Source organism: Sinocyclocheilus grahami, unplaced genomic scaffold (genome assembly GCF_001515645.1).
Source record: "Sinocyclocheilus grahami isolate Dianchi unplaced genomic scaffold, SAMN03320097.WGS_v1.1 scaffold1023.1, whole genome shotgun sequence".
Lineage (NCBI taxonomy): Eukaryota > Metazoa > Chordata > Actinopteri > Cypriniformes > Cyprinidae > Sinocyclocheilus > Sinocyclocheilus grahami.
Window position 1 is genome coordinate 223,502 of NW_015506202.1, and position 11,474 is coordinate 234,975.

The following is an 11,474-nucleotide window of genomic DNA, read 5'->3' on the forward strand; positions in this document are numbered from 1 at the left end:
AGAGAGAGAGAGGAATAAAGAAAAGGGGTGAGAGAAAGAAAGTGAGCAGAAAAGAGAGAGAGAGAGAGAGAGAGAGAGAGAATGGAGGAGGTTTATTATGGAAGGCTTAATTAGTCCGAGCATTAGAGTATTCACATGCCAGAAATAGACAAAAACATCTGATTAGCATTCACAATTTTCTTTTGAAGATTTCTGAGTGTGTGACGCTGTCTGGAGATTTGTGATCACACATGCTGCTGTGCATATGTGTGTGTGTGTGCGTCATACGGCTGGTGTTTGTAACCAAATCTCTGTTCTGTTCCAGTGAGGGTTGAGATGAGAGCTCATCTCCCATTACACTTTCATTCCGCGATCAATCCCTACAGCTGGAAACACTCACACACACACACAAACTCGCAGCGCATCTGAGCCATTCTCTGCATTTGAGTGTTAGTAATTGAACAATGATGTGCGAGTGAGTGTGTGACTGACCAGCGATCACCTGCTCCCCTCAAAAAAGACCTACATGACCACGGGAGAGATTAATGTGAAGAGAGACGATTAGAGAGGAGAAGAAAGGCCAGAAAAGATGAGACTGGAAAAGACATGAAGCGATGAGACCAGAAAACAAGAGTGGTAACAAAACAGGCAGAGATGAGATGAAAGCAACAAGATGAGAAAAACAAGAGAAAATATGAGACAAGACAAGTGAGAAATGAAAAGAGAAAGACAACATGAGAAGAAATGAGATGAGAAAAGGAAGTGAAAACGAGGAAAATAATGAGAGTTGAGAAAATAAGAGAAAAAAACTATTGAGATAAAATGTGAAAAAAAGACACAATGATAGTCTAGACAAGAACAGGAAGACTAGATATGAAAATAAAGAAATTAAATGAGAAAAATCATGAGGCCAGAAGACCACAAAATGAGGAGAAGAAGAGACATGACAAAACAAAGAGAGAAGAGAAGATATGAGAAAAGATGAGAAAATGTGATGAGACATGAAAACAATAAGTTGAGATGTGAAAACACCAAAAAAAGACCAAAAAGAAGAGCTGTGACAAAACAAGCAGAGACAAGATAAAGATGTGAGAAAAGCAACAAGATGAGAAATTAAGACATGAAACCGAGAAAATGGGACAGATGTGAAAACGCTAAAACAATCAGATGAGACGTGAGAAAAGAAACAAGATAAGATGAGATTGAACAAACAATGAGATGAGACGAGTGAGAAACGAGTTGAGAAAGGTGAGATGAGATGAAAACAGAAGGGATGAGAAAACACATGAATTGAGACAAGAAGACCAGAAAAGACAAAATGATGAGAAACTGGAAAAGTAGAGAGCAGAAAGAAGACGTGACAAAACAAGCAGAGAAGTGAGAAGATAAAGATGCAACAAGAGATGAACCGAGAAAACAAGAAACAAATAGACAAGATATGTGAGAAAAGCAGAGACGAGATGAGATGTGAAAATGGGAAAATGAGTTGAGACAAGTGAAAATTGAGACGAGAAAGATGAGATAAGAAAAGAAGCAAAAAAACAGAGATTTGAAAAGTGGGAGTTGAGGTGAGTGAGAAAAAAGTTGAAAAAGAAGAGAAGAGATGAGAAAACGGATGAAATGAGACAAGACCAGAAAAGACGAAATTGATGAGAAACTCGGAAAGAAGAGACCAGAGGTGGTGCAACAAGACAAGCAAAGACAAAAAAAATACATGAGAAAAGCAACAAGACGAGCAAAAGCAACAAGGGATGAAAGGTAAAAAACAAGAGAAAATGAGTTAAAGGGGTCATATGATGCGATTTCAATTTTTCCTTTCTCTTTGGAGTGTTGCAAGCTCTTGGTGCATAAAGAAGATCTGTAAAGTTGCAAAGACTAAAGTCTCAAATCCAAAGAGATATTCTTTATAAAAGTTCAGAGTCAGCCACACCTACCTAAAACGGCTCATTCTAACACGCCCCCACATGTCTACGTCACGATGTGGGAAGATTTGCATAACGCCGCCCAAATGTTCACGCAAAGAAAGAAGGCGTAACTTTTATTCTCGATGTAGTATTGTTGTTGCCGCCGCTGCCATGTCATGAAGGTGCGCTGTGTGTTTCTTTGTGAAAGCGAAACTACTTTGTTTGGCCTTCCAAAAATGGACACGACTAGAAATCAGTGGTTAAGTTGTATTTACAACACTGTTCCAGAACAGTTCAACCCAAATATTCAGATGTGTGCAGCACATTTTATGGAGGACTGTTTACTGATCCTGGTAGAGTAGACTACAATGCCGGCTGTTCTGACTCACAGATTGTAAGTACATTTTTTATATTTAAAGAGTTTTTATATTTTATATTTTTTATATTTAAAGCAAGTTTTTTGGGCAGTGTAGAGTAGGGCTTGTTGTTTGTCATTTCTCCGATCACAAATGCAGACATGGTTTTATGTTTACGCGGCGCGATGCAACGCAACACGTAAAAAGACAGTATAAGTCATTATAATCCATAATTATGTCCCCACTGGATGCAACGAATGCCTCATTTATAATTGGTTGTCATCGTTCCGGCCTGACAGGGCATCATCACAATATGGTAGGGGCGTAACATTTCCGTCACACGCTTGAGGTATTCGGCCAATCATAACGCACTGGATAGCTGGCCAATCACAGTACACCTTGCTTTTCAGACCGATGAGCTTTGTAAAAATCGACGCGTTTCAGAAAGGCAGGGCATAGAGGAGAAACAATAATGTACAGTATGTGGAAAATTATGTGTTTTTCGAACCTTTTTTTTGAACCTTAAACCGCATAAACATTTCATTACACCAAATACACAAAATAACGTTCTTTTTCGCAACATCATATGACCCCTTTAAGATAAGTGAGAAAAAGCAGAGACGTGATGTGAAAACAAGAGACAGAGATGAGAAAAAATTAGTTGAAAAAAGAAATGAGAAAGACTAGATAAAAAAAAGAAGAGATGAAATGAGAAATATGAGACTGAAAAAGAAAAAAAGGCCTGAATAGAAAATATTTTACAAAACAAGGAGACAAGAGAAGAAATGAGAAAAGATGAAAAATGAGACGAGACAAGAAAACCAGAGAAAATAATTAGGGATGCACCGATAGTATTTTTTTTTGGGGGGGGGGGTGGGGGATTTCGATACCGAAAATGAAGAAGATCTGTAAAGTTGCAAAGACTAAAGTCTCAAATCCAAAGAGATATTCTTTATAAAAGTTCAGAGTCAGCCACACCTACCTAAAACGGCTCATTCTAACACGCCCCCACATGTCTACGTCACGATGTGGGAAGATTTGCATAACGCCGCCCAAATGTTCACGCAAAGAAAGAAGGCGTAACTTTTATTCTCGATGTAGTATTGTTGTTGCCGCCGCTGCCATGTCATGAAGGTGCGCTGTGTGTTTCTTTGTGAAAGCGAAACTACTTTGTTTGGCCTTCCAAAAATGGACACGACTAGAAAGATATCGATACCGAAACTGATTTTAACAAACAACTATTGGCCGATTCCGATATTGCTGGGCTTAAAAATGAGAGAGAGAGAAAAAAAAAAAAGATTGGTTCACTCCGAGTAGAATCGGTATTTGAAGGTTTCTGTTCCTGCGTTCCTCTGTGAACCCGGTTTGAGTAGAAAACATACCGGTTAATAACGTTATTTTTAAAACTTGTTCTTTGCCAATAATAATAATAATAATAATAATAATAATAATAAAAAAAGTACAGCGTTTAATTTACTCAAAAAGAAAGAAAAATCATGAAGAGAGTCTTGAATGATCTCTCTTAGTCATAGCCAATACAGCATAATCTTTTCTAGATTTACCAAAGACCAAATGTATTAAACAAAAGAAAAACTGTCAATGCAATAAAAACATTAAAGAATTTTTTTCAAGATATTTAAAAATGTTTCAGCATGGATAAAACAACGCTACTCCTATAAGCGTTTTGAGAGGGGAAAAACTGCCTAAATTAGTAGGCTGTACGTTGCATTTTATTATTTCATTCAGAAATAATGTAGGCTAAAATAATGGTAAATAAAAGCAAAATTACAAACACAATTAGGCTATTTTAGTTCCCTTCTCTCCACAACAAATCCTCTAAAGTTGCATTTAGGCTAAATATAAGCGTCAAGCCAAAACTAATTAATTTAAAAATGAAACGGAAGCCTACCTCTCTCATTCTGCACGAATCCAAATGTTTCCATATTCGTGAAGTATCTGGATGCTAACCTATCATTTATTATGTAAACTATAGGCTTTGTTCTTCACTCGCAGTATCGACATAAAACATCATCCTTCACATATAGCAGGGGTGGTGAACATCGGTCCAGGAGAGCCGCAGCCCTGCAGAGTTTTGCTTCAACCCTAATCAAACACACCTGAACAAGCTAATCAAGGTCTGAAGGGTTACTAGAAAGCTACAGGCAGGTGAGTTTCAATTAGGGTTGGAGCTGTACTCTGCAGGACTGCGGCTCTCCAGGACCAGAGTTCGCTACCACTGACATATAGGCTATATCAGCAGTGAGGCGCTGGACACAGACTGTACTATGGACTATTTAAATTAAGCAGTGTAACTTTTTATCTTTCTTTAACTATTTTATTTTGATAATGAACAGGCGGCAATGTCAAATAAGCAAAAATGTGTTGTATGTGCGTGTGAGGGGCCAACGCAATCACTGCATTGTTTTCCTAACAGTTACTCCATAATTTATGGTCATACCAACGCTGGCTTGTCATGCAGATAGAAGCAAAACATCATTCAAAACTGTAAAGCTTTTGTAAAATAAAGAAAACTGCTTTCTGCGGTCTCGTTTTTTTTTTTTTTTTCGGGAACTTCGGAGCGCGTTACAATTATCCGAAACTCAGGACAATTTTTTTCTTTCGTTTTGTTAATCTCTGTTAATTAAAATTTTTATTTTATTTTATATTTTGTGTATAGGCCTATATATTCCTTTTTATGCAGCCTATATAGTTTAATTCTAATTCAGGTGCGTGATGTGACCATGTGTGAATCAGTGTTCTACACTGGTTTCAAACAAAAAGCTGCATATTACCTGCCATTCATTTTCACTTAAATGTAGGCCTAATGCTTGGCGGTTCGTGACATATCCTCGATAAACTCTAACGCTGGTGCATTGCCATTGCGACTTACCTATGATGAATTTACAGCTGAGCGCGGGCATTTCACTCGTTGGATGCGTCAGCGTCACGTTTGCAGCCGTACTATGCCGTCTGACAAACTATATTTTGTACAGATATTATTTTGTTTTGGCAAGTAGGCCTATTTAATTATTTTGCCCAGAGAAAAACGTTGAATTATGCAACAGACATGCAACTCGTTGTCTCCATGCAGTTAATTAATAAGCCATTGGTATCGGCCCGTTTCATGCTATTTCTGATACGCAGATGGCTTTAAAAGAATAAAAAATCGGCCGATAAATATCGGCGGCCGATACATCGGTGCATCCCTAAAAATAATGAGATGAGACAAGTGAGAAAATAAAAAACAAGACAAGATGAGGAAACAGGATGAAATGAGACCAAAATATAAAATTATATGAGACTGGAAAAGAAGAGATGAGGAGGTGAGACCTGGAAGAAGAAAAAATGAGACCAGAAAGACAAGCTGTGACAAAACAAGCAGAGACAAGACATTAGAAAAGTGTCAAGGCGAGAAAATAAGAGATGAGAAGAGACAAGTAAAATGAGGCGAGTAGGAAAAGAAGAGATTAGATGAAATGTAAAAATAATGAAAAAATGAGGGATGAGACAAATATGAGAAACAAGATGCGAAAAGACAAAATACCTAAGAAAAAGATGAGAAGAGAATAAAAGATGAGAAAAGTTGAGACAAGACCAGATGAGATGTGAAAAAAAGACAGAGAGATGAGAGGAACATGAGACAATAAACTTACAAAACAAGAGGTATTATGAGAAAAAAGATGTTAATGTGATAAGCAATATAAGAGCTGAAGAGAGACGAGGAGAGCTGAGAAGAAATAGATGAGAGCCAAGGCGAGAAAATGAGAGAAGACGCATTTAAAAAAGATTGAGACACAACATAAGAAAAGAGCATGATAAGAGACAAGAAGGGCAGAAGTGAGACGATAAATGTTGTGAAGATACTGAGACGAGATTGGACAACAAGCCAAGTTAAGGAGACGAAAAAAGATAACATAATAAGAGACAAGTGAGATATGATATGAGAAAAGTATAGCAGATCATGAGAGACCAGATGGGAAGAGAATGAGAGATGAGACGAGACAAGAGTGACTGAAGGAGCCAAAGTGGAGCAGACGGAGAGAAGTAAAGTAGAAACGGAGAGCGGCAGCTCGGACTCACTCATCTGCTGCTAGTGGTTTATTGATCGCAGACAGCGAGTCTCAAAGTCATTTATCACCAGCTCCTCGAGCCCCCATATGTGTGTGTGAGGGAGATAACTCCTGCGATATAGCGGCCATAGCATCCATTATTCCTCACAATGGGCTGTGCCTGGACCTGCCCGACAGCTTTGCACACACACACACACACACACCCGACACAACGACAAACGGCCTCTTTCTGAAAATAATAAATAAATAACAGAACGTATTGTTTGCTTTGCTTGGCCGAACGGCGAGAGCGAAGCTGCTCCACTGCTGATAGCGAAGCAGAAGCCTGAAATACGGCCAGAACGCTGGAAAGTGCTGAGGCTGTGTGTGTGTTTACACGCTCAGGTTATAGTACATCATATTGAGCCAAGCTTGCAGAGACAAAGAAGGATTAAAGTTACAAAGGAAACATGTCAAAATGCTCTCGGTTTGCTTTCTTAATACACGTTCCTGGTCTTAATGTGAATGATTCATTGGTGCACATTATTCCAAAGAAGCTAGCTGAAACGACTTTCATGGCATAATGTAAACTAGTAACTGGAGATACACTACCGTTCCAAAGTTTGGGGTCAATAAGATTTGTTGTCGTTTTTTTATTAAAACTTTTATTCAACAAGGACAAATTTAATTAATCAAAAGTGACATTAAAGTCATTTATAATTTTACAATAAATGCTGTTCATTTCAACTTTCAATTTATCAAAAAAATCTTGACAAACCCATGGTTTCCTCAAAAATATGTTTTCAAGACTGTCATTAATCAGAAATAAACATGTGACACTGAAGACTGGAGTAATGGCTGCTGAAAATTCAGCTTTGCATCACAGGAATACATTACATTTTAAAATATATTCAAATAGGAAACAGCTATTTTTTAATTGTAATAATATTTCACAATATTAAAATTTTTACTGTATTTTTTAATCAAATAAATGCAGTCTTAGTGAGCATAACAGATTTTGTTCAAAAACATTTAAAAAATATATATAATCTTACCGACCCCAAACTTTTGAATGGTTTAGCAAAAACGGTTTCAATCCAACTTAATTCTAGTATTTATTAGCCCATTTTCATAACCCAAAACAATTCCCATTATATAAAATAAAGTCCCACCTAGGCCTGGGTGATAAAACGGTATCGATATTTATCGACGGTACACTTTTTTCTATATCGATATAAAAAAAGTTCGATGTAGTGCACGATATAGTCACGTGCTATGAGCGACGTAGACAGTGCCTGCGATGAGGAGATTGTGAATTTAAAAAAAATTTATATTAGTCGAATTTAAAAGAAACATTTGCATTTGAATGTTAGGTGTGCATCAGGGAGCGTCGTCCGTGGCACGTGAGATGCGGTGATTATGATGTAAGTGACGTTGTTGCATTTTAATGTTTTGTTAGTCTAGCCCACGAGATGCGCCGCTGCTGTGTTATGCATTCAAAATATTTGAGAAATATAGAAGCTCAATGCGGAGAAGATCTTGATTAGGTGAAAAACGGAAACAAGCCATTCACACAGACGCATATTCAGCATTTTCTAGACGGACAAATATGACTGCTGCACACACGTCTCACACAAGAGATGTAGCCATGCAAAGTTAAAACAGTTGAAACTTTTAGAAAACACGTCGCAAATTTATTTATTCCTTTTCACTGCGTCTCTTATGTTTTTAAATGCAGTCTGTGTGAATGGCACTCCGGCTCTTTGGATTAAGCAATGCATAAATACATGATGCTGTTTTGTTCATTTTTAGCCGTGTAATAAGCGGGATAATGTACATCCAGCCGGTTGTTATCTCAGAATAAACCCCTTCAGGCTGATACAAGAATGATCACCCTGTCGGGGTTTATTCTGAGATAACAACCGGCTGGATGTACATTATCCCGCTTATTACACGGCTAAAAAGATTTGTTTTTACCTAATATGTTGAAATTAATGCTGAAGTCTTTCATTGTAACACGCGGTGGTTAAATGTTTTCAGTCACAAGATGGTGCCAGACAGTCAAAGATAGCGGAGTGACTCGTTAAGCATATAAGTAGTACCGGTCAAGATAACTCGTAGTACCCGGATGAGCAGTGTGTTATTCAATTTGGCGGTTGTTATCTGGGAATAATATACTGCTGGATGGTGCGATTGACCAATCAGAATCAAGTATTCCACAGAGCCGTGTAATAAGAAATATTATATCGTTGATACATTTTTTAGCTACATCGCCCAGCCCTAGTCCCACCCAACAATTTTTTCCATTTCACTTGGAAATTCGAACAGTAAAATGTGTTTAAACGCATGAAACACCATTTGGAAGATATTGAACGTAAAATTCAGAAATAAATCTTGAACTAAACCAAGCCCTGCCCACACAAGATTTGACTGGCTCTTGGAACTCAAGGTTTTGACATTATTGGTTAAGATTATTTTCCTCACATGTGCACACCTGGTTCACGTCAACAGAAAAAAAAAAAAGTAGTTTCAGAGGTCAGACACATTCTCGTTTTCCTTCCAGCAGCTCTTCCCGCTGTAGTCCAGAAGCCTGATGTGTGTCAGGATGAATAAAGGTCATGCGGGAACCTAACCAAGTACTGCATAGCCATTTCAACTAGAAACACCAGATGAGTCGCCAAGCCGTGGCTCATCTGCCAACAAGATGAAGAGCACATCTGAACTGAAAACAACCTTATTCCTACCTTACAGTCTGCTGCCCCAGAAGAAGATGAGTGGGAAAACCTAGAGAAAAAAAAATACATTTCTTAATCAGTATTTGTCTTGCTTTTCAAATTTCTAAACATCAAGCTAGATTTACTTGAGAAGCACAAATGCATAGGATATTAAGATTTAATTCAAGATACACTCTTTTAAAATTAGTTTAGTCTGTCCTACACCAATGGTAAACTCATTTTAAGCATTAACTTGCTTGCAAAACTGGGATAGTTCACCTGAAAATTAATTTCTGAAATGATTTACTCACCCAAATAATTTTTCAGTGAACTACACCCCTTCAATATCTTCCACAATTTTGCTTCAAGTAAATTTATCTTGCCAAACACAGAGAAACCGAAGGCAAGAGAGAGATATGTGAAAACAGATAAATACAGGGTAAAACAAATCTAGAAAAAAAGTTCTCTCACACCATATGCACCATTGATTTCCTATTCTCTCGGAAACATTTAATGAGCTTAAGCGGAGAAGGAGAGATTGAAGGAGAGAGAAAGAGATGAGGAAGAAAACAGTTAAAGCCTCACAAAAATTTTCCTGAGAGAGCAAATCATTCAAGAAGACAAGAAGGTGCTTAGCAGAGGAACAGGTGTTGGATGTGATGATTCCCACACTGGTATCCAAGCCAAAACCAGCGGGAGTCCGTCAACAAGGAGCAAAGCTGGACCACATCTGTTTGCATTTCATTCCCAGAGTGTCAACACATCTCGCAACAATAAAGAATGAATAGAGCAAGAGGAATATGTCTCTGTAAATATTTAGGTGATGGATTCGCTAAGAATGAATTGCACCTGCTAATAATATTAACACAATATCTGCATGGTTTTTGCACCCGATTCAATAAAAGGAATTGTGCAAATCAGTTAACGGTACAAACACACAGTAAAAAGCGCAAAATAGGGCCCTATGATTTCTGACTGGAATCCAGTCTTAAATTTAATTTACGGTATAACAACAACAAAATTGACCAAATTTTGGATAGATAAATCAAAAAGTAGGCCAGTACACTTAAATCAAAACGCGATATGGACTAGTGTCTGTGAATACTATTTAAATATGAATCCTGCATGTTCTGCGTGTCTCAGTGTGAATGAATGACGCAGACAAGCAGTTTAATTTACTACACACATACTGCAGCACACGTGATGCAGTGTTTTCAGCCTCAATATATGAGTATGTACACATAAACATAATCTCTAGAACTGTTCTGAGAGTCACTTCATGAGCATTTTACCATTTCTTTTGAGAAAAACTATCGTCATATCGTACACAGAAACTTAAAGGTCTTCACAGCAACCCGTCAAAATAAAAGTCTGGTTTAACATGAAGAAACAATGACAGAAATATATTACTTAATGTAATGATAGTATTACTACTACTAATAAAATTATTAATAAAAAATACATTACGAATATTTACCAGAATTTATTTAGCATTTATATTGTGTATGTAAATACACAACAAAGAATTTAAAAGACAGTCCAGAAAAAAGAAACAACAAAAAAAGGAATTCAGAAAAAATAAAATGGAAAAAACTGAATTTGGAAAAGAATAAAACGGAATTTGTGGAAGAATAAAACAGATTTCATAGGGCCCATAAACGCAACTTGAAAGATGAAATTCACCTTTTCAAGGCCAGTTCTGATCACACCTTTTAAATATGCACGACTAAGTGGTTTAACCAGCGTCTGGTTACACTAGATTAAACTGGTTTAACTTCTTGAACTAAATCTCTTCATGAATTGACCCTTTGTCTCACTCAGTGCAAGCATGGTTTCAGATATCAATGTTATAAAAAAAAAACAACGCAGACAATCATTACTCGTCCGCTGATGCCCTAATCGAGCCGCCGAGAGCTTGTTTTAGCAGTGAAAACGATTTAAAACGTTGAAGAGCCATTAGAGAGGCAGATTGTGAGTAATGTGAGATTCGAACATTCACCCAAATGCCGCCCCATTAGCTCCAGCAGTGCAACAGAAAGAAATCTGCGGTACATGCAGCCATTACGGTGTCCCTCAGGGCTCGGTCTTGGGCCCAGTGCTGGATTTCAGTGATGTGCAGTATTGCTTCATCCTTTCATTTGCAACCCCAGTGGAACTGCAGCCATGTCGCACTAAACGTTATCAATCAGCTAACAGCAGCCCGTTTAAAATCACTCAAGGCTCACATGGTATTAAAAGCTGCCAATGCAAATGCTAAACAAATATGGTTTCAACTTGTCCCTTATCTACAAGCGTCAAGCTGTCTGAAGTAGATCTCAAACAGGGGTGGACAGTATGAACATAATTTTAGCATACAAGTAAGTATATACTACGTTAACAATATGCATCACAATACTCACTACAGTTCAAAAGTTTGGGGCCAGCATGTTGTTTTTTTTATTGAAAGAAATTAATATTTTTATTCAGTAAAGA

General features: G+C 37.5%; 1 protein-coding gene across 1 annotated transcript in view; it reads right to left on the minus strand.

Moving 5' to 3' along the window:
- Window positions 1-11,474, minus strand: part of plxnb2b (plexin b2b) — a 221,883-nt gene that overhangs the window by 160,526 nt on the left and 49,883 nt on the right. The window contains exon 2 of the mRNA XM_016251008.1: window positions 9,033-9,072. The gene's annotated coding sequence lies outside the window, so the exon portion shown is untranslated. The remainder of the gene's footprint in view (window positions 1-9,032; window positions 9,073-11,474) is intronic.